The 25,810-nt window shown below is 33.3% G+C and overlaps 1 protein-coding gene and 1 long non-coding RNA gene across 3 annotated transcripts in view; one reads left to right on the forward strand and one right to left on the reverse strand.

The window, feature by feature from the left end:
• Positions 1–25,810, reverse strand: part of LOC143245417 (Krueppel-like factor 7) — a 133,874-nt gene that overhangs the window by 40,038 nt on the left and 68,026 nt on the right. The window contains exon 1 of one of the 2 annotated variants that reach the window (XM_076491762.1): positions 3,380–3,517. The exons of the other annotated variant lie outside the window; for it this stretch is intronic. The gene's annotated coding sequence lies outside the window, so the exon portion shown is untranslated. Of the gene's footprint in view, positions 1–3,379; positions 3,518–25,810 lie in introns of those variants that run through there. 2 annotated transcript variants of the gene reach the window in all.
• Positions 19,636–24,234, forward strand: LOC143246099 (uncharacterized). The gene is made up of 3 exons (XR_013025805.1): positions 19,636–19,665; positions 22,296–22,420; positions 22,803–24,234. It is a non-coding gene; the product is annotated as an uncharacterized LOC143246099 (long non-coding RNA).

Here is a 25,810-nt window from a genome sequence, read left to right on the forward strand (position 1 = left end):
CTAGTCATCACCACCCACCGCCAACTCTTGGGCTACTCTTTACCAACGAATAGTGGGATTGACCGTCACATTATACACCCCCACGGCTGGGAGGGCGAGCATGTTCAGCGCGATGCGGGCGCGAACCCGCGACCCTCGGATTACGAGTCGCACGCCTTACGCGCTAGGCCATGCCGGGCCAAAAAAAAACAAAAAAAAACTAGTAAAAGCCATATTAAACTCAAACTATAAATAACTAAATGACTCGCACAAACAAAAAATGAATCTAGACCATTAACTGGCCTGCTGCATTCAACCAGACATTTATGGACTCATGCAACGCAACATCAATCAAATCAACAGTAAGAACAAGGAAAAGAACATCCGTCACAACAAAAAAACTAGAGAAACTAAGGAGCCAACAACAAAAAAGACGCTAACAATACAAACTATCAACAAACCTCGTAATTAACAGATCCGACCGAAAATTAAGCAGTAAAGAAATACATCTACTCAACAAAGAACTCAACTTCGCAGTAATACCGTGATATATTCCATCTATCGAAATGAAAGCCTGCCTGGAAGACCTAGCTAGAAGACTGGTGATCCACACTACACAAACTGAAAACAACCACCAAAACAATGGAAAACAACCACCAGAAAGAAGAAAATTTCGACAATTCCATTGACAACCAACAACCGATCTTTCCAGAAAGAACTGAAAATATCTGTTTCTCCAAAACACCTCAAAACAGTATCTTAACTTTTTCAAAGAATTTTCACACTAAACCATCAACATAATTTCACAGAACAAAACAACTGAAAACCAACCTCACACGAAAAGATATTATTTCTATAAACAAATTGAAACAAGACAACAGCATCAAAATTCTTAAAGCATATAATAGCAATGCTATGGTTATAATAAACACAAATAAATACATTCAAAAAATTAACATCTTACCAGCTACAAACAAATTTAAACTAATAAACACAAATCCAAAAAACACACGAAAACCAACTAAACAAAATACTGCTACAAATGAAAAAGAACAACACAATTTTAGAAAGCATTTATTCTGATCCACAAAAGACCGACTCACGCACACCAAAAATATACTGCACCTCCAAACCTTACAAACCCGATTGTCACCTACGTCCCATAATGTCGACCTATTAAACATTTAACTACAACCTCAGTCAATATATAACGTGGGTATTTTCTAACTATATAACATCAGCCTACTCCTTTTTCAAAGACTCTTTTAACTTCAAATATATTTTTGATCAACTAAATCATAAAGCCTTAATGACCAATTTTGATGTAATCACCCTCTTCACAGAAGTTCTAAGAACTGAACCCTGAAAGATAGCTTTAGACCTGTACATCCAAGACCACAACCCACTGATACACACACGCAGCAACCAATTAGCAACCCTTATATAATTCACTACCATCAAAACTAACTTTACTTTATGTTCAGTAACTAAAACTACCAGCAAATAAATGGCCTAAGTAATGGGAATCCCGTGTCTCTAGTCCTAGCCAACATTTTAATGATACAGATTGAATCTCAAGCGATCAATTCAGCCTTATACAACCACTATACTGGTACAGGTATGTTGATGATAAAGTTTCTGTATTCATATCTACAGAACACACACTTAGTTTTTTCAACCATGTTAACTCGATACACCCCAACATTAAGTTCACCTGTGAATAGGAGAAAACCAACCAAATAGCATTTCTCAACCTCAAGATCACTAGAACTGATATACAATTCAAAACAGAAATCCACAGAAAAATCACCCATACTGGATTACATTCCCTGGGATTCAGCATATGAAACAAAACAAAAACTCAACATATCAAGAAACCAAATAAACAGAGCCACAAAACTATGTTCAGCTGATACAATTAACGATGAAATCAACAAAATAAAACAACACTTCATCAACATGAACAAATTTCCTCCAAAAAATGTTGTAAAAATTATACGCACATACCTAGATTAATAACAAACAAACAACAATAAATCCCAAGATACAACAGGCTACAAAACCTTACACTGCTGTTTATCATACGTTCTCGACATCACCGAAATAATAACCAAATTGAAACTATATTCAAATAACAAAAAAAAACCACCTTCACACGTTTACGAACACTGAAAGTCAAACAAACACAACATAACCATAGAAAACATCCAGATACTAAGTAGGGAAACAAATATAAACAAACGCAAAATCTAAGCCCTACTTATACAACAACTAAAACCAAAATTAGACTAATACAAAGGAACAAAACAACTTTATATATAACTATACTAATTAATAACCTAACATCCAATTGCAACGCCCCCTACAATCTCGTACCCGTTTACACTCTCGTCCCTAAGACATGCGTCAGACAACGGTAAGTTGCAAACTCACTCTTTGTTAACCTGAAGATGACCTAAGAAGACCGAAACGTTGTTCTCTGTTTATCAATAAAAGTGTTACTACCTGTACCAGCCGTTCTGAGATACATTTTTAGTTCAAGTGTGTTTCTCGTTATCAAGAAACTCCATTTTTACATTATTCCGTCCCCCAGAGTTACAACGCTAAAATCAGGGGTTCGATTCCCCTCGGTAAACACAGCTAGTAGCCCAATATGACCTTACTATAAGAGAAAAGACACACAAACACATAAGTTACTCCGATTTATGTGATCGGATGTGAAGATAAATAAATTAACCTAAATTAACTTGTATTCTTGTTGGATCAACATTGTCACGGCCATGTTGACAAATAATACTTACTGGCTTATTACTGAAACGTTTATTTCCTCCTAGATATTATAAACAGGTGTTTTATAAAAGTCAGTTATGACTAAAAAACTAGCTTGAACTTTGGATTATTGATGTTCGAAACATGGTTCACTATTGAAGCTAGGCCTATCTCATTTAACGTGTCAATTTATGAAATACTTTTTTCTTTACATATATCTAACGGACTGAGAAATTTTAACCAAACATTAATTGATGTCATATTTATATTTAATTTCACGTAATATTAAGCTTATTTTTTCGTGTTAATTACTTTTATTACCAAATCACAACGATATGTTACATTGAAAATTTTATTTATACACAACCAAAACATACGTTCGTCTTTGAACGTACAACACATTCATAAAGAAACTGACAACAAATGCATAACACTTTCATAGAAATTACAATAATAAACAATAAAACAATGTCTGCCGTTAAAAGGAGAAAATATATAGGCATAAGAAATAGCTAATAAATATAAATATCGTAGAACAGTATGATATATTTCAATAAATCGAAAAGCATACTTAACAACAAACGATATATAACACAATTGAATAAAATAGATAACACTTAGATATACATACCTGGTTGATATTTACTATATCCAAAATATGCCAAAAACCATGTTTAGAATTTTAAACTGACTATGAAAAATCTTGGACAAAAAAGTCAGTATCAAATCTGAGAACTTCAGTTCCGATCGTCATCAGTTCCCGCTACATCTATGATGGAGAATGTTATAAAATAAACTTGTACATGGCGGGAACAAAAGTTTTGAGGACATCAGTGAGAGCTTATGATTCGCCTAATTGTGATATAAGATATAATATGAAATATATTTTCTCAACTCGAGATTTAGGTGGCTTCAAAGAAAAGGAAATATGTCCAAATAAAATTTACATTAAATATACGTGAATGAGATTTATAAACATAAACTGGATCAAGGGAAATATTCATATGATACTCATTCACAATGAGAAATTAAAGAAGTCAGTAGAATAGCGGTAGTATAATTGTTAAAATACTGAATAATTTAATAAAACATTGCAAATACGCATTGAAATTTCGTCGAAAATAAAATATTGACAAAATTAATAGCGAAGCTCTCTTAAGTGTTAAAATTCAAAGTATGTTAATAAAACTCAGATTTTTAAATGTTATATATATATATAATTAGGACAAATAATGTATATTAACTTGCGATAAGAAAACGTTTCCAACATCATTACGACAAAATTAAAAATAAACTCTCTAAGACAAATATCTAATTGAATATATATTGTTATTACATTCTAACACGTAAATATTAGAATGCATTAGTAATAAAGTGACAATAAATTATTTGTAAGTATAATGAAGCGATTTACTTTATCTGGAACACGCCACATATTTGGACAGATTCCTGACATAAAGGCATTAGTAATTATGCTTATAAATCGTTGTTTGCCAACTTATTGTTATATTGGTATTAGCATAATGCGTTTACATACTCAATAATAGAATGCATTATTTGACAAGTTGTGTATTCTCGTTAATAACGATGTTTTCGGTTATAATCCTATAAACAGGTAACGAGGCTCAGCCAACTAAGACCATATACCAAGTAAAATGTGCAAAATATTCGATATAATAAATAGATATATTACACATGTTGAACAAAGCTGTTACGTAAAGAAATAATAAAGCACACCTTACTTATGTTATACACAAAAAACAGAAAGTACGAATTAAGTCAAACGAATATTATAAAAATGATCGGCCAAGCAAATAAACTTTATTTAAGTAAGTCGATCAAAGGAAATCCTCAGTATGACTAGGAACAAGTAAGGAGTCGTTGGCAAAAATGATAACCTGAAAAAATATTCCTTTTCAGTGGGTATGTATTTTGTTCATTCAAAAAAACGTGCTACATAGTTTTGCCATTTGAACACAACACAATAATAATAACAAAACGTTATAAAGATTCGGTCCAATGGTAGCTAAACGGAAAGCCTGTAAACTTATCTGCTGAAAATCGGGATTCGATACCCGCAGCAGGCAGAGCACAGATATCCCATTTTAAGCTGCGGCTCGTAGAATAGCTCTTAGCGTTTTGTTTATCAAGTACAAAGTTTGGATCTTAGCTCCGTCATCTCTCGATGAATTTGTGATCTAATTACAGTTTTGGAGGTTATACCCTTTTGATTGACGTGTTTCACCACGACCAAGGTCTCATAGATTAATTTGGTCTAATCTGGTCTAAAATAATTTCAAGTTGAGAGTAAGCTGGTAGAAATCATAATGAGTAATAAAATAGAATCGTGTGTACATGCGCCCCATGCTTGGTATTGCTGGCAATACAAAAATATAAGTACTAAAAAGGGGGACGGAAATCTCAGGTTAGTTTATGTTAATCCTGCCTTAAAAAAAATTCAAATACCGCGACTATTGAGGTTTCCCTCTTCTTTAGTTCTGCTCTTCACACTAAACAAATTAACAAAAATCTAAAAATTCGAACGAAGTGCATTGACGGTATATGTGTTTAATTTGTGAAGCATATTTTTAACACACTTTGATTAACGGATCACTCTCGCACTAGTGAATGTAGTATGTCCACCAAAAACTATGATGTGGCAGAAAACCTCAACGTCAATCGCACGATATGTGATCATTTTAAACAAGAAACTAAGCTACATACTAAATGTGCTTACAAATGTGATGAAAACACATAATTTGGTAAAACAACAAGAACATAAAGTATTATAATGCCATTCTCTCCCCAAACTTTTAGATCATGTTTCAAGACATCGTAAAATAACATGAACGGCATGAATCTTTACATAGACAGTAATTAAAATAAAAATAGCAGGCACAAAAATCTACCCATCTATATCTCTGCCTTTAATTTTCTTTATCCATGTCTTTCTTACATGTGATTCAAGATAAAAAAAAAGTACTGTGTACGTCAAAAACTTTCGTGTCGTTTGTTATATTTCTAAATAATAAAATAAAAAAAGTTTGATTTAAGTGCGCCCTCTTTATAAAATTCGATTGCTCCTGGCGCCAGTGTGCCTTATAGCGTTTTTATTATCTGAATAATGTTGAGGTTCAGACAGGAGACTCAATCGATAGAAGAGAAATTTATATATCTATGGTAATGGTTATTCTAGCTAGGTGTAGATGTTAGGTTAGTAACCCACCTTGCGTGATATCGACACTGTTGAAAAGTTTCATGGAACATATTCAATAAAAATAATGCCTTATTTCAACGCATTAAACGAAACTATGTGTTCCACAGTTAAAGAGCCGAAGGGTTATTGAAACAGCGGAATTACTGGTTGTATAAACTGGATGCCTAACGGAGCATTTGAGAGAAATGTTGTTGGTTAAACAAACCTATATCAGTTTGCTAGATATTTTGATGTTGAAAAACTGGAAAGTTTTCTGCAATATACCTCATAGAATTATATCAACAAACATGAAACTAATCGCAATGTTTTTTGTTATTATTCTCAGGTATATTAACGACCAAATTCAACCAGTAGTGTGGATCGGAAGGAATTTTTTTTTTTTGACAGAAGGAGCTAAACACAATGTATAGTTTAGCTGAACGATTGAGATGAGATGTTGGTACTACTATTGATATAATTATTTGGACAGTTCTCGTCTTTGTTATGTATATTACTATTTTTACAACATTTCGACCAGTGAATTATCCGGCCGTCATTAGGTGTTATGTCAGACAATTTTTGTATGCGTCACAAACCAGAAAGCTTTTGTGGATTTCCCAGGATAGGAGGTTCAACGACGACGACCAGCAGTCGAAACGTTGTGAATGTAATGGTATATATAATAACGATGAGAATAAAAGATAAAATAATTAAATCATTAGTAATAAACGCAACGTATGCTCATTTAATGAACTGCTAACTTATGGCTCAGATTCGATTGATTTATTCAGCCTTCATTTGAATACTAAATCACTGAGTCAACGTTAAAGTCCTATATAATTTATTGACAACTTTGGAACATTAAGTGCAGACACAATGGCGTCAGAAGTATACTTGTATATGAAAGCACCAGACAGACTTTGAGACATATTACAGCTAACTTCCGTGTTCCTTATGCACTAATCGTTACCCAGTGTCATTACATTAGCGTGACAAAAAGCGTCCCCATACTTTGTAAGTTTGTTGCACTATAACATTAATGGTATTTTTTACAATAATATAGAACATAAAGCACGAGTTTCTGAAAGAACCTAAAAAGTGTTTCGTAGTTTTCTCTGCCTCTTTATTTAATTATTATATAGATCAAACCTTTGTTGATACGAATGCATCCATGTTAAAATAAAATAAGTCATTTCTTGACAGTTTGTACAACTATCGCAAATTACAAAAATAATAACAATTTGAAAAATGTGTCTGAATTAATTTACCAACTTCAACAGCCATGCATTTGTTTTGTTGTTACATGCAAGCCACTCTACAATTGTACAATTCGTGCTTTGTCCACTGAGGCCTTCAAAACCAGCTTTTAAGCTTCGTAAGGCCTAACACTTTCCCTTGAACCATCGTAGGTATAGCTTATGTATCATATCATATTTGTTGGAATAAGTTCAAATTCAATGTATTTCGTAAATACTTCGCTGTCAGCATACCACCACACCTTAACTCAATTTAATCTTTATGTGAGAAACTATGCAATTCCCACAAAGTACATATAAACAACAAAAAATGTACAAATGCACGTGGAAGCCATAGATTGTGATTTATAATTGTTGAGAGAGCTTTTCATGAAATTAAAGACAAAAATCTACAAGCGAGGTACTCAAAATTAACCACGTTAAAATCAACTAAAAATGTGTTAATTAATATACTATTTGTCTTATCATTTCGGGAAAATAAAAGTGAATCATTTTGATTAAAGAGTTATAAGTTACTTTTCAAAAACAAAGTTGTTAACCAAGTCAAAAGACTCAAATTCAAACTTAGTGAGAGGTGAAACAAGCCAAACCAGTCTTAGTTATGATAAAACGTACACGGGACAAACAGAAGACTAGTTTGAAAGAACACCATATCCTCAACTGCAGCTGATTATTTCTGGAGCTGTGAGGGCAGTTATGATTGGAAAAATGTGAAAATATTAAGAAATACACAAAGAAGAAAAGGAACTTGAGAGAAAAATCATCGCGCCGTTAAAAACAGATTGCTATGCAAAAATGAAGATGATAGACCAATCAACGTGTTCTATTGGAATAATTATTCGTCTTAAATATATTTCCCTATTCGTCACTTACCTACCCTCCTTTCCATTTCTCTTGACCTTACTTAAAAAAAAAGAAGTTACTTGGAGTATAATACTGAAGTCTCAAGTCCTTATAAACCTTATCTAAACTAACCATCTTGAATAAATAATAAGTATTTATCTATTATTGTGACAAAAAAGTCGTGTTTTTTTTTCACTCTTAAATTCTGAAGTGTAATTGGGAGACACTTTAGAAATTTACTGTTGTGATACAGGTAAAAACATACCAGGTCGTATGTGAATATGATTAAACTTGCTCACAAAATATATTATTTTGAACGAGTAAAAACTGAAACACAGGAGATTTTAGAACTACGATTCCACTTGATTAGATGGAGCTACATTCAGGCTTCTTACATAAACAGCATTTGTCTTCGCGTCAGTGGTTTCGGTGAACAAATAAACAGGCAAGAAACATATAGTTAAGATGAGGCAACAAATATTTTCGTGATACACACAAATTATATAATCAACTGGAATACAGGGAATATGTTAAAGTAACACGAAACAGGCAGGTATCAAACTATAAACTTAGATACTAATAGTAAAATAAAAACACATATATGAAATATATGTATATAGTCTAAAAGATTTTGTTTGGTTGTTGTTAAGCGTGAACCTACACAATTGGCTATCATGTACGGCAAGAGATGACCCAATGAAAGAATATTTTGTGGCTTCACAATGATTCGAAGCTAGATCTTCAAGTCCGAAATCAAGAGCTCTTCCACAAGGTCAACCCCGACCCCAATTATAAAAGAGACTATGGTGTCAGACTAAAGACAAGAAATATATAGGCAAGGAACAGGCCGAAGAACATACCTGTACGGGATTTAGGCACACGATACGCATAATTAAAAAATAAGCAACGAATGCGAATAACCAATTCTTCAATATGCAAGTAAGAGGCTTAGATAATTTTAAAACACACAAAGAACATAAATAACTTAAATGCAGCCAGGAAACGTAAATAACCATTGTATATGAAAAGAGAAAACAAAACAAAACGTATATAACCCGCAATCGACGTTTGGTCACGAAATATATACGATCATTGTAAAAATAAAGCCACGTTTAAAATAATTACATTTTAGTAAATAGCATCTGTCTTAGGACACCAAATTAGTGAAACACAGAGGCACATTGAGAATCGTAAGTTTTATTTAGGAAAGTTTGAAAACAGCACTTGGTTAAAAACAACTGTTGCGATAGCTGATTAGCAAGATTTCTGATTCCGCTTATCCCTAAAATGAGACAACTAGACGGTTCATCAGTTCTCAACAGAGTTCATTGATTCTTCCCAAACCCTACACATGGCACGTTTTTTTTTCAAATAATTAATATTTCGTTTTTCAAAGATGAAGAATAGAGATAAATGAAAACAAGGCTAGGTTAAAAGATAAACAAATTAAACACGTAATGTAATGTGTTATGTGTGTGTTTTCTTATAGTAAAGCCACATCGGGTTATCTGCTGTGTCCACCAAGGAGAATCGAAGTAATGTGTTATAATACGTATCTATGTCAACTTTTCCGAATAAAATATTGATGTCCTTCTTTATAAAAGTAGATTTTAAGATATAATTCTTTTAAATATTGGTTTTGTGTACGGTCACGCTGTACAGTGTTGGAATACAAAGGTAATATAGGTATAGATAACAAACATGCAAGAAGTATGAAGCTGGAATACAGCAAGGTAACACTAACATACATTACAATACAGGCGGTCACTTCTTTCAACGTATGGTTGAATAAGAATCTTTAACACAAGACTGCAGGCAGACTACAAACTGTTACAATCAACACACAACACTGATGAATTGCAACATTAAAGTAAGGTCCATGTTTCCCGGAAGAACGTGGAGCAAGATGGAAAATATAATTTGTTAACGATATTTGATTCAACGCAGTTCAATAAAATTAGAATTGTTACAGTCACTTTAAGATATGAGATAATTTTGTTTCCAGAGGGTTCAAAGTATTCCTGCAGCTTCATGTAATGATGATTACTAAACCCTCAGTGGAAATTCCAAGGATCAGTTTGTCATGTGCCTGACAAGCATGTAAAAGTACTTCCAGAAATCAAACATTCCAAATATCTTTCTCAAACTGCTGTTAGTAATGGTGAGAACAAACTTGGCTATATTGGTGTTATGAAGCATGTTTTAGGTAGGTAATGTCACATCTCTAAGAATGGTTGAGGATGTCTAAAACGGCTATGTGAATAACATTTTGACACCGATATTCAATTCTATTAATAATGAAAGGTAATTATATTTAAATCTCTTTCCATAAGTTGTTTTCAGGTGGCCACGAAATAGTTGTCCTTGTCGTTATGGTAATATATGTTTTCAACAAGAATATAGGAAATACAATTTCCAAATAAGGACTTTAGTGATGTCGACAATTTTTATGACACATCCTTGGCATTTTGGGCAATCTAAAAAGTATGAGTTCATGAAATTTTTGAAGTGGCTATATACGAAATATTAATTTCCTGATGATTAGGATTTTCTTGACAATGTAGATTTCTTGAAGTCTATAAGGTCCAGAAATGGAATTTCACCTTGCCTCAATAAAGATGTAAAAACATACAACAAATATAGGAAACTAATTTATAATATGATGAAAGGCTAACTGGTTATTGTGTTGGTAAATGGAAAGTTTTAAAAACGGAGTCCCTTAGACAAGAATATGACTAATTCACAAATCTTTGGACACTGTACAGTGCTCTCCAGCCAAAGCTAACTAACACACAAGAGTAAGACAAAAGTTGTATGCAGAAATCAAATGAGTTGTAGGTAATGGTTCAACGAAAGATGCTAGTTTCACAGCATGTTGTTTAGCTATATACTTATGCTATATTGTCTGATTTCGTCATGTTTTCTGAAATCTAACACACTAATTCAATAGATGTCATCAGTTAGGTCAAATACATAGAAATGCATATTCAAGAAAACTTCTCAAAAGCTGACAGTTAAGCGTAGCGTGGATCAAAATCTATTTAAGGAATTCGTCATCGAAAATCAACTTCATAAGTATTTCATTGCACATTTCATTAGCTAATATACGACTGGTATTTTCAATGCCACGCAGAGACAAACACAGAAGAATGTTATGATGATGTTGCATGTTCTACATAAAACCTTGGTCTTTGGTACTACGAGGACACGTCCTCACCTCTTCTATCAATGTATATTTAGTCAAACTGACAAGAAACTGGACTCAGTTAACGAGAATGGTATATATGATATAGATTGTTAAATAGTGTAGATTGGTTCTTGTGATAGTCAGGTTCGTTTTAAATGTTTGGTAATAAAGTCAGAAGAATAAAAACGATTTTCATTCTCCAGGTAATAAAGAAACACTGTTTTTTATTTCAGACATTGTTTCGTTATTGATGTTTCATCAGGACTGTAGTACAAGAACAGAAACAGGTATCATATAATGTATAGAAAGCATATAATAATATTTTCCCGACATTGTGTTATATAAGACGTTATAGTCAATGTATCGGTCTATCTCGAAATGTGTTGTTATTAGTGTATATTATCAGACTTATAAATATATGCATATGTTTCTTTATCAATAGCCATTCCACAGGTAATCAACAAAGAAACTATACAATGACTAATATAAATATATAGGAAAGAATACATTACTGGCCACCATATGTAAATTATAAAAGCCTGAACATGAAACATCTCATAGCTGTTTTATTGTAGTTGTCACTAGATTTATATACATTTTCATTCGGCTTTGAATTGGGCAATTTCAGGTAATTATTGACATTAACCAACAGTAAAATCCAAGCAATTGAAATTACACATTTGTTTAACTGATACTTTATGCCGATAGGGGAAATACTAAACTTTTTTCAATGTTTGAAAAATTTTATTCATGTTATGAAACATATATTCAACATGTGCAATACAGCTGAAAGTGTATATTGCTTTCTAATTAACGTAATTAACCACCCTTCAGTAAAACAACGTTAAAATAAATACTTTAATAAAATCATTTGATTTCTGAAAATCTATAATGCGAAGTTATCATATTTTCATGAGTAACCTTCCGGCACAACTTGGGTATGTAGGATCATACTTAAAAATAAATAAAATAAAATAAAGTAGCGTATAAGTAAAAAACTTATTTCCTAAGCCAAGCTTTAAAAAAGATACAAAAATAACAAGGCTCTGAAGTAGAATATACTTAATTACATAATGCAACGATTAAGTTTAACGAGTTGTAACTTCTTGGGAACTATGTGCCTTCCTTCGCTCAAACACAAGTTGTGTTATTAGAACTTGTGGGTACCATTAACTTGGACCAGCTGTGAATGAACAGACATGTACACAGTTCTTGTTTGGAAAATAAATATAAAATTCTACCCAGAATCCCTCCTGTTTTCACTCATTTCCTGCTTTACGAGAACGTAATTTTTAACACTCCAGCTGAATATACTACTGCTAGGCCTTTAACTGTTTTTATATCTGTTCCCTTTGTTTATGAAATAGCTTTTCTCAGCTGAAGGCAAAATCTATTCTTATATGTTTTTGTTCAACGCTAGTTAAAACACATTTTAATGTACGAATTTCTCTTCAGATAAGGGAATTGCATTTATTTTTGAGACATTTTGGTATAAAAGTGAATCCACGTTTCTGTTAAACGCTAAAAACCATTGTAATGCTTTTCTTAATAATGATATTTTAATCACATAAAAATGCTTATAAATTAATGTGTATAAAATTGCAAATTAAAAAAATAATTTCGCATATAAAATATTTGTAAAATATTTGTTTCAAAGCTATAAATTCTTTACAAACATGTGAGATATTTCCAAACCTCGCGCCCAAGTTGCACAGCAGCATATCTGCCGACTTCAAACGTTAAAAACCGGGTTTCGATACTCGTAGTGGGCAGAACACAAGTAGCCCATTTTGTAGCTTTGTGCGTAATTACAAACAAACTTTCCAAAACTCGGTTATTCATTTTACAATACCAGAAAATCCCCTGAGTATGAGGTACTATACCTGTTGATGGTTTTCGATATATTAAGAAATTCTAATCACTATATGTTCTCGATAATGCAATATTAGCTTATAATTTTTAAAGTGAATATTTCCAAATAACTTTGTAACAATACCTTTCAATAACTAACATGAAGTTTATGTGTATCTCTCAGTTAATTATGTACGCACCACACGCTCAAAACCTTAGTTAATGAACAAGTAAAGAAACACATACAATATATTTATATATATATATAAACCTGAAATTCTCAGTTTTTTTTTTTAAATTAGAAAGACATTATGTGGTACATAGTTTACCTGGGATTGTACAAATAATAACGACGTCTACTCACAAGGTTTGTTTTGAATTTCGCGCAAAGCTACATGAGGGCTATCTGCGCTAGCCATCCCTAATTTAGCAGTGTAACACTAAAGGGAAGGCAGCTAGTCATCACCACCCACCGCCAACTCTTGGGCTATTCTTTTACCAACGAATAGTGGACTGACCGTCACATTATAACGCCTCCACGGCTGAAAGGGCGAGTATGCACAAAGATGCGATTTTCAAATGCAAAACATTTTTAACTGTAAAATCTTGTAACGGTTAAGTCACCTTGTATTTCCCAAATTAATTTTCAAACAATGGTATAATATATTTATTTTAGCTCCAACTGTAACATTTCTGGCTCTTTTTTTTGTAAGAAGCCATTATTTTACGGACTAGGTTGAGGAAAGATTAGTAGAGCTTGTAACGTAAAACATTAGCGTCGTGAAATTAGAGTAACAGAATAGTAAGGTCCTCTAATAAAAAACGCTCTCAACAAAGTTTCTAATATTATTTTCAACGTATTCATTTTCCGATTTCTTCGCTTTGAAAATCAATTACATTCATTAACCATACTGATATTTTTTCTCATTACTAAAATAATTACTGAGAAAAAAGTATTCTATTGTTCTGTTGAATAACCAATCTTTAGTGTGCAAAGAATGAGTAGGTTAAAATTAAGAAAAATAATCCAGAAACAAACGACCTTGAGAATCACATGAACCGACCTTCACATTCTCTTTACTGGCACTAAAAGGATCTACTACCCACGTTCAGAAACACGAGCTTTCGTAATGGTAACCTCTTCCCACTGTTTCTCATGTACAGGGAATAGTCCCGTACTTTTTCCGACTTCTTAATATCAATAAAATAACCTTGTTTTGTATTCTGCCGTGCTTTTATAGGTTTGGAACTAAAATAAAGAGAATTTAGATTTAGATTTCAGTCAATAGCTCAATACATAATTATCAAGTAACTGCTAAAATATCTCCTGGTGGTAACAATATAACATTACATGATCCCGAAGTGATGTAACGCTTAGCATGGTTAGAATGCAGAGGTTGTGCTCTATGTAAACGTGTAGTTTTTAGTGTTACTGAAGCTGTTATCTTGATGGGTGCTTGTTAATTATTGATCAGTTCTCACAAAAACATGTGTTTCTTCAATAACATATAATCAAAATATATGTTATACACTACAAAAACTTCAAAAAATAGCTACACAATTTCTATTAATTATTAGAATAAATCGAGCAGTTTACCATAAGAGGCAACTTTCTTTAGATCAGCGAATTTAACGTCTATCTATTTACTGTATATTTCCATCATTTCCCTCCTGGTAACTGTTTTAATATAAGAGAAATTTCCAAAATAATTTTGGGATATTTAATCCATATTTTTATTTGTCTTGCTCAATCACAAAACATTTCAAGAATTTTAAAGGGAGAATTTCGCTGAGAATGTAAAAATATATATGTATGCAAACACTTTTACCACTGTAAAATAAGTTTGTCTTAAATATTTCGCGAATGATTTTTGTTTGAAGAAACTTGTATTTTTGAGATTGAATTTTATTCTTTCATACACATCAACTAGTTCGTTAAGCAGTAAGATAGCTGAGAAATTCAATCATGTTGCGTTCAAACAAGTTGTGGACACCATGTAAAGCTACAAACTATCATAATTTGATGGCTATTTCACGTTATAAAAGATATATATATATACACACACACACATATATATATATACCCTCTGAAAATGCACACAGCACTAGTAAGTTATGCATTTCATATTATAACAAAAAGCAGATGTCACGTCGAGTATTAAAGAAAACTTTGACAGGTTACTTTTTAGTTTTTTTGAGGTTGTTACAAGAATTCAGTATCACACAGAACTGTAAGTAATTTCTAACGCATGTATATGTTTTCATCGTTTTATAGAACGATAACTTGGATGTATATATTATTTATTGCTGCTAACTATTAAGAACAAATCTGAAGATATTATGTTTGTTTTTGTATTTCGTGCAAAGCTACTCGAGGGCTATCTGCGCTAGCCGTCCCTAATTTAGCGCAGCGTAAGTCTAGCGGGAAGGCAACTAGTCATCACCACCTACTCTTGAACTACTTTTTTACCAACGAATAGTGGGATTGACCGTAACATTATCACGCCCCCACGGCAGAAAGAGCGAGCATGTTTGGTGTGACGGTGATTCGAACCTGCAATCCTTGGATTACGAGTCGAGTGCCTTTACCACCTGGCAACGCTGGGCCAATAATTTAGGAAAATTAACTTGTTATTTGAAATAACAAATGCTAACTGAATAGTAAAAAAAATAGGAAATAGATAAATAACCTTAATTCAGGTGCGAATGAGGTATTTTTTTTAATGGAACCAGATGTGGGGGATATCTTATGTTAAATATTAATTGAATGACCTGACTCACAAGGGGAAGATCAAATCTTTGTCCCACAAATACACGCTCACCGTTTCAGTCTTGGGGGCGTTATAATGTAACCATCAATCTCATTATTCATTAGGGAAAAGTAGCCTAAGTGTTGGATAGCTGCCTTCTTTCTTCGTCTTTTACTTCTATGTTATGAACGTCTAGCGCAGATAACCCTCGTGCAATTCATCACGAAGAAACAAGATTTATCAAATGTATGTGTGTTTTCTTTTATTCTACAATTGAAATAAAGCGGAAATCCATTTACACATATTACTTTTAATCTGTTATAAATATTTTATATTTTCCTGGATAATATGTTTTGGTGCATTAAACCAGAAAAGACGTTTGTACTTTCAACAGAAAAAGAATGGAGTCTCTCCCTCTCATGCTGTTGCATTTAGTAAAAGTAATATTCATCGTCAAATTATTTTTCAACATGAACTAATCTTTATGAAAATATACTTTAAAGGGGATTTTCAAAATACGCACAATATTTTAATGTTATTCACTGTATTAGCGTAGGCATTTACGTTTATATGTTTGTCATTAAGCACAAAGCTACACAAAGAGATATCTGTATCTGTCCCACAAGGATATCGAAACCTGGTTTCTAGCAGTATAAGTACGTTGATAAATCATTGCACCACTAGGGGTATGTTTCATTTTATGTTGTTTATGTTAAGATTTTAATTTCAGTTATAATAACAATAATAAAGAGACCTTTGTGGAATGTAAATTAAGATTGTAATTAAATGTATCAGTTTTCTTTCAAAAAAGTAATTTTCGATTGGAAAATATAATATAAATTGTGTGTGTGTGTATACACACGCGCGCGCGTTTCTTCAATAATAGAACCAATGCACGTTTATTATGCATTTTAAAATCGATTGTCCATCAGGGGAACATATAATGTTTTGTGATATACTGAAATAAAGTTGTTCAAAACCAAGTTAAAAAAATATACAACGTACATTAAACATTGGACAGAAGATTAATGCCCTATGGGAAATTTATGATTCCATTTGAAATAATCCATACACTGAAATGCCTATATTACGCACATTTATAGAATAATAAAAAAACTGTAATTAGTAAGGAAACTCACTGAAATGTTAAAAAAACAGAAACGTTAAAAAGTTAAAAACGCTTGAAGGATATTTTTGATAAAACTTAATGAACCATGAACGAACGAAATGATACAAGATGAACTGTCCTATTAAAATCAACTTATGTGAAAAATCTGATAAAAACGATACATTCATCTATAATGAAAAACTGAGCGTAAATGGAATGTTATATATCAACCTTATATTGATTAACTACAAAGTCTGAATATAGACGTTGAATATATTATATTAAACTGATTTTAGAGCTTCACAATGTCTTTACTTTCATGTCACCACTTCTACTCGTATTCTATCTGACGGCTGTGGATCTTGACAATTATTCTGCAGCGTAGTTTCCGTTCAAAAAGGCTCCATTTTAAGACTGTCCTGTCAAAATTACATCACTTCTCCCTACATAATTTTCGTATTCCATCTAGTGTACAAGAAAGGAGGTTTACAAGCTCTAGTTTTAAAATTTCCATTGCATACACATCCATAAACACAATGTTTATGGACTGTATCGAAGTTTCTTCGAAAGGGATAGAATGAATACCCATTTGATTCTTCAACTGCTTGAAGTATGAGACAGTGAAACAAACACGTTATGGAAGGCCAGAAGCTTAAGGCACTCGACTCATAATCTGAGGGTCGCGGGTTCGAATACCCCTCCCAACAAACATTCTCGCCATTTCCGTTGAGGAGGCGCTACAATATAACGGTCAAACCCACTATTTGTTGGTGAAAAAGTACCCCAAGAGTTGGCGGTGGGTGGTGATGATTAGCTTTCTCCTCTCTAGTCTTTTACAGCTAAATTATGGCGGCTTGCGGAGATAGCCCTCAAGTAGCTTTGTACGAAATTCAAAAAAACACCATCCCTAATTTAGCAGTCTAGAGGGAAGGTAACTAATCATCACCACCTATTCTTGAGCACAACTCTTGAACTACTTTTTTACCAACGAATTGACCAATTATAACGTCCCCACGGCTGAAATGACGAGCATGTTTAGCGCGACGGGGATACGAACCCGCAGTTTACGAGTCACACGCCTTTACACGCTTGGCCATGACGGGCCCAAACAAAGTGACTGAGATCTATAACTTGTATTAAGGTAAATAAACACGTGCTTTATTGAATAATATTTTTATATCCCCAGAACAAATAGCGATCTGTGCACCAGCGGAGAAAAAAAAATCATGCTATTTATTGAAGAAATATTGTGGAAAATGATAAAATCAGAAAATTGTACGAAATGACTAAAGTAAAAGAAATATGCTTTAAAGCAAATTAATAGTAACCTTGTGAAAACTTTTTAAATATAGGTTTTTCTAATGCTTAATAGTTTTATATAATTTTAGCTCTTGATCGTGTTTCCACACAATTAATAACAGTAGTTAGTTTACAAAAAGCAATATCCCCTAATAACATCTATAACAATCACTAACCTCATTAAAATTTCCATTCAATGTTAATGTGTCAGAGCAATTTTAACGATTCTCTGTTTCATTTATATTTCATCGGTTTTATTACATATATTATTTAAGTATATCGCTGATGACCTTCATACAAGACTTGCCATACGTAGACGTGGAATGATTGAAACATAAATTAACAACGATTCAAATGTCAAACGTATAAAAGCTGGTTATGTATTTCCTAAATTACACTGACTTACTATAATTCTGGTTGAAGGGTTTATAATTATTTTATTTTCGAATTTAGAAAGGTTAGTTTTTCCTAACTCTCAGAGTTAATTTTTATTTTTTACTTGATGCGTATATATATATACTAAAAACTTTTATTACACGCTCCATATGGCCCGTATGGCCAGACGTTTACGTCGCTTGTTCCAATCCCCATCCTACAAAATTTGCCCCCCCTTTCAGCTGGGGGACGCTACAATCCCACTATTCGTTGGTAACAGAATATCCCAAGAGTTGGCGGTGGGTGGTGAAGTCTAGTTGCCTTCCTTCTTAGTCTTTCACTACTAAATTTGGAAAGACTAGCGCAAATAACTCTCGTGCGTCTTTGCGTAAAATTAAAAACTAGCACACTTAATATGTATTGCATATTTTATTTTTATTAAAAAGAACTTCGTTCATTAACATATAGAAATGATTATTTTTTACCACACTATGAGTCGTTAAGTCACTCCTGGTGATAGGAATTATATTAAAGAATAAAAATAAGACATAGTTCAAAATTATCTGGATATTTTAACTTGAATGGAGCCTAATGTAAAACTTGGCTAATTTGCTAGGTCAGAGGCCTCTAGTATTCAGATATAGAGGTCATGCACGTGCTGTCACAAAATTTCTTGTTTCATTAATCCCGCCATATTGGGCCTCAGACATTTCCCTATAGAAATCAATTATAAAGCTCATCGATACAACATTTCATGTTATTAACTTTTGTGATCCAAAGAAAACCACGAAATTTTATTTTGATGTAGTGAGAAAAATTTTGTTGTGTTGTTGATTGTCGCAACAGACATAGTCTTTACCTGATTTATTCTTTCCTCACTTGTCAAATCGAAACGCACAATCGTTAGGTGTGATAAGCTGCAACAACAGATTCACACTTTTATCAAATACACGCTGAGTCATATCAAAAAGCACGTTGATTAGCTGCTATAAATAATGAGAACTGGACTCCGAGTGAACATACTAGACTTCACAGTGTACACCTGGTGCCTGGTAAGTTAGTTCACAACTATAGTGCCTAATGATATATACTTCCAGATAACAATAGAAATATTAATTTCTTTGTATTTTCAAATACGTTTTTTTTTTTTAATATATAGCACAAAACGCCCTCGGTTTGTACTCCCATATTTCAGGTTTCCAGCGATATATGCTAAGTAGATCTGTAGCTCAACATTCCCATAAAAAATTATGCACTTACCGCACGACACTAATTACATATAAAATATAATGACCAATTTAGCTACTATTTATAATGCCATGGTTCTAAACCTCAGAGAAAGCTATACGTGTTATCGCTGGTGAAAAACATGGTCTTAGGGACAAAATACCGATTTCAAACTGTAAGGCTATTAAATTTCTTAATACAACTGTCTTCATATATATCGCTGAAGTGATTTATAAGATCAGATAGCATTACATTAGGAGACAAACTTAGCGTCCAGTATGGTGGAGTGAAACTATATCACGTTTAACGTTTTTGAGATCAATGCAAGACCTCTATAACCGTCCCTAATTCTGAGCTACTGAGAAAGAATAGTCAGATTGAAGCGCACCCTGTCACAAGGCTTTGTTCCGCTTCTTGAATCAAATAATAGGATAAGCTGGTAATTCATAGCCCACAAAGGGATATCCGTTTGTTTCATATATTTGCACAACGCTATATGAGGTTTATTTAATCTAGCCGAGTTTAATTTTAAAGTGCAAGGCTAAAAAAGAGGGAGCTAGTCAACGTCACCAACTGTAAATGTTTGGAGTAAATCGAATAAAAATATATAATTGACACTCTTACATCACACCCATATCCTTACACTCTTACATCGCACCTACCTATATTCTCAAACTCTTACATCGCACACATATCTTCAAACTCTTACATCGCACCCATATCCTCACACTCTTACATCGCACACATATCCTCACACTCTTACATCGCACCCATATCCTCACACTCTTACATCTCACTTATATCCTCACACTCTTACATTGCACCCATATCTTCACACTCTTACACTGCACCCATATCCTCACATTCTTACATCGCACTTATATCTTCACACTCTAACATCGCACCTATATCCTCACATTCTTACATCGCACACATATCCTCACACTCTTACATCGCACCCATATCCTCACACTCTTACATCTCACTTATATCCTCACACTCTTACACTTGCACCCATATCTTCACACTCTTACACTGCACCCATATCCTCACATTCTTACATCGCACCTATATCTTCACACTCTAACATCGCGCCTAATCATCACGTTCTTAAATCGCGCCTATATCCTCACATTCTTACATCGCACCTATATCCTCACATTCTTATATCGCACCTATATCTTCACACTCTTACATCACACCCATATCCTCATATTCTTATATCGCACCTATGTCTTCACACTTTTACATCGCACCCATATCCTCATATAGAAGAGCGTTAGTTTGTGGAAATGAAACCCTCAAATTCATTACCATGCATGCTATTATTGTGGCCAATTCCCATCTGAAACCACGGAACGTGTTCAGTGATATCAGACTCTGTACTTGATTATCAGCAGTCCGAAATGCCAATTAATAAGCCAGGACGCCCCTCTCCACCAGTGGCACAGCGCCATGTCTGCGGACTTAAAACACTAGAAATCGGGTTTCGATAAGTGGGAAGAGCATAAGCAGTCCATTATGTAGCTTTGTGCTTAATTACAAACAAAAACGAAAATAAAGTAAGTCTAATCCTCATCAAAACTGACATTAAATTACTTTATCGGTTAAGTATAGCGATAAGCCATTTCAATTACATATATTGTTTACCTTCCAGTCTTCATCTATGATAAACCTGTTTTGAATTTCTAATTTTACTTAGAATTTGTAGGCCAATTTACAAGTGGTCGGTGCTTCCTTACAACTCAAATAGCACACTTATGGCTTATTAGAGTAAGTTGAAATGAGTTTAAACCTGATGAACTGTTTTATGTGTTGGTATAAACAATAAGCTATTATTAGACATGTTTATATCATTTGAATGAATTATATTTGTTCATGTATGCTCATCTCGTATTATGAGTTGAAAAGTCTCTGTTATTTTAGACGGAGTATCTGACGTTTCTATGGATTCCTTTTGTCAACTAAAAGAGTAATTTTAATGATAAAGTATTGATACCTGGGTCATTCCATGACAAGTCACATAGAAAAAAAGAACTTTTCTCAGTTCATGTCATAGATTTTTTTGAAAATATTTAAGCAAAAATTTCATTTTGATTTATTCAGATAAGCAAAATCATAAAGCTGTACTTCATGACTAAATGCCCCAACTTATACACTAAAAACCGGGTTTCGATACTCCGTGGTGGGCAGAGCACAGATAGTCCATTGTGTAGCTTTGTGCTTAATTCAAAACAAACAAACAAACAAATCATGACTAAATAAAGTAAAATGAACATGAACTGGGAAGCCCTAAGTAAGTTGACATAAAATGAATCATCTGTAATTTTAAGACAAGTTTTTATCGTTTATATTTAGTTTTCCGTTTCTATATTGAAAAAAATAAATTTTACTTCATCTGAAAGACATTTCGATTAACTTGAAGTCGAACAAAAAACATCACTCTATTTTAAAGATTCGTCAAGACTTTCAAGAAAGAAATGATTAATCACCAATAACTGCACAAAATTCGACCAAAATAAACTCAGTTGGAGGGTTCTAGGTCAGCTGTTTGCAAAAGGCAATCATTGATCTTAATAAGTAAGAAGAATAATGTTCTATAAATCAGAGAATGAATGAATTACTCAAGAAAAATAAAGCTAGTTTATTATTTGTATGCAACTTACCGAAATGTATTATTTACTCATTTATTGTGACTAAGAGTTATTTTATTATATTTCATAAGAAACCCGATTTGAAAGAATAAAAATTAAAAAAAAAACATAATTCTATTTTACTTCTTCAGGTATAATTAACTAAATATTTGTTATACAAATACAAGTTCCACATTCATTAAGAGAAATCAGGCATTGGTATTTAATATGCATGACAGCAGAAGTTAATGTATGAATGAATCCATCCAACTTCAATAAATTCCCGTAAATGCGCGTAATAACTATAAACATTTTATTCCAAAATACAGGTATTACTGTGTCCAACCAGCCACCGCATTAGAGGGGAGATAATGTATTGCATGACCTAACATAACAAATGTCAGCAATCCTCAAGAGATAAGAGTTATTTGATTAAACAGACTGGAATGTTAACCTCATTTGCAGGACTACAGCTGGATACAGGATACCCGGATGGAGGAGGGTGGGGAAGCACGCTACCACATTTTATAATATATTAATGTGTGCGATATCCAAACATAATATGAATTTTGTGATGCAGCAGTTGTTGGATAAGAGTTAGCTAACAGGGTGGTTCGACCAACATAATAGTCCTAGTGGAAACTCTTCATTTGTTTAACTTCTATCCCGTCAAGTACTCTCGTTCCATGGATTCATGGAATTTTGATGGTATATGTATCCACAGGTTTCGTTATATTGAAGTGTATACTTAATAAAATTATAATTCATAATTCTAGGCTAAATTCTGTTTGTTAGTTTGTTTTTAGTTTCGCGCAAAGCTACACGAGGGCTATCTGCGCTAGCCGTCCCTAATTTAGCAGTTTAAGAGTAGAATGAAGGCAGCTAGTCATCATTACCCACCGCCAACTTTTGGGCTACTCTTTTACAAAGTAATAGTAGGATTGACCGTCACATTATAACGTCACCACGGCTGAAAAAGCGAGCATGTTTGGTGTGACGGGGATTCGAACCCACGACCCTTAGATTACGAGTCGAATGCCTTAAAAAACTGGCCATGCTGGAGCTTCTGCTTCTGAACCTTATGTTTACTGCCATTATGAACACATAGACAATGCAAAAAAAATATTAAAAATCATTTGCTATAGAGATAAGTTTTTAGCCGGGAGGATAGTCTTAATTACGTAATAAAGTTTATTGTGTGTTTTGTTAGTACAATCTGTCCCTGTTGTTGTTCAGGACATATAAAAACTACAAAATTGAAACATTATAAAACTGTTGACTGTGTCTTTAAATACCAGCTCTACACCATAAAAAATGACTAAGAAAACACCAAACACGACAAAAAGCCTCATTAGTATCCCCACCTAATGTACTGAAATATCTTCAGATGCAACCATAAACTCCCGGATTTGATGCGACCCAGACACCACAAGTTGTTGGTAGATATCTTATTTGAATGCTGTCCATTATTAAAATAATACTGATACTATCAGGTTAGAACTGTAAAAGATTATAGTGGTGAATATGGCGCTTACATTTGATCTCCTTAATCGGATTGAGATCCAGTGAAATCGTTGACTAACGAAAATGACCAGAGGCACTAAATGATGTCCTTCAACTAGATTTCGGATACGATGTTGTTGTGGTGGATTACTGTCCCTTTGACATTTAGTGGGGCTTGCTGTTACTTTTCAGTGTAAACACGAAATGGCTCCACTTGTACATATATGGATCTTAAGTAATCACTTGAATAATCACATAATAAACCTGCTATGCATATGCAAGATATATATATAGTTTTTAGTTTTAATTTTGGAAATGTGGATATTTGCAGTGAAAGATCAAATAAAATGTGAACTCTGTATAGTTTCATACGAGAAAAAATTTATGATAAATCTTACTTTTAAAAATTAGCATAAATTTAAATATATATATTTTTTGTTACCCAGCACCATTTTTCCTGAATCGAAATTAACATACACTTCAGCACAAAATGCTTTAGATTGTGTACTTTTTGGATACACACGCTCACACAATTACACTCCTTCATACTCTTTCGGGAAATGTAAGGCTAATAAGCTTTCAAGTTAATTTTAGCACTTAGGTTTTATTCACGTCTCGGTAGGATGAGCTGTGAAAGTAAATATATATATACTTACATTAAGTAACAAAACTGATATGAAGTCCAGCTGAGAGCTGCAGTCTGAAGGAACATCAGCCCAGCTAAGTCCATAATAGACATTGTAATCCGTTGGAGCTTTAAATGATTTTAGGCGTGGGAAATGGCTTGATGTAATATCTTACAAAAAAAGTTTCTGATTTTCTCTCCGAGTAAAAATATGCAAAGATGTGTGCATGTATAAAAGTCACATTGAATTAAATATAATGTTAAGTTATTAGTAAATCCGATATAACACGGGATTAACCCTTAAACAGCAGGAATACTGTAGGTAGCAGCATCAGTTGATGATAGCCGCCATTCAAGGGTTATTTATTATATGGAGGGTTAAGCACGTTATATTGACCTAGTTCAACGTGTGCAAATCAACATACGCGCACAAACCACAGCCGATAGTAATTCGCAGTAGAACAAACTGTATAAGGACAACATTTTGACATTATTTGGAGTTACGTAGGTAGTGGGACATCATCGAAAACAGATCGCAATTGGGAAGGATATGTAACGGTCCTATTCTACACAAACTATTCATTGACTAAAATCTTAAAAATAAATTCAAACTGAGATTTAGAATTTTTTAAAACAAGGATATCCCTTGTACTAAGTGATAGAACAAAATGAATATTAATTACTTCTGGTAAACAGGAATACCTAAAAAAAACAAACTTGCAACAAGCTGTTCACCCACGGTGGTAAGCAAAGTGTAACAGGTAAAAATCCAAAACCGTAAAAGTTAGTGGCAAAAGTACATAAAATAATCATGAAAAATCTCTTTCTGGTAAAAAGAAAGGAGTGAAAGAGTGATACGGATATGCCACGTTGTCAAAAGCTGTTCCTACGACATATCGATATGAGTGTCGCATACTTTGAGCATTTGGAGAAGGAAACATGTATCCTTGTTACTCCATATGTACAAATAAAATAACGTTCAAGTAGCAGGAAAAAGTCCCGATGAAATTCTGTGTGAGCTGTGTGTTGGAACAGGTGTTGGGAAACAGTCCTTCTCATACACTAGATGGTTTATGGAAAGCATGCATCGATTAGTGGTGTGCTTATGAAAATAGCTTTAAGATGTAACATTTGCAATGGAAAACACGTTAAAAAGATACTGTTAACATGAATAGTCAAATAAAGTATAAACAGAAGTGAAAGAACATT

The sequence above is a fragment of the Tachypleus tridentatus genome, chromosome 1 (genome assembly GCF_004210375.1).
Source record: "Tachypleus tridentatus isolate NWPU-2018 chromosome 1, ASM421037v1, whole genome shotgun sequence".
In the NCBI taxonomy this organism is placed as follows: Eukaryota; Metazoa; Arthropoda; class Merostomata; order Xiphosura; family Limulidae; genus Tachypleus; species Tachypleus tridentatus.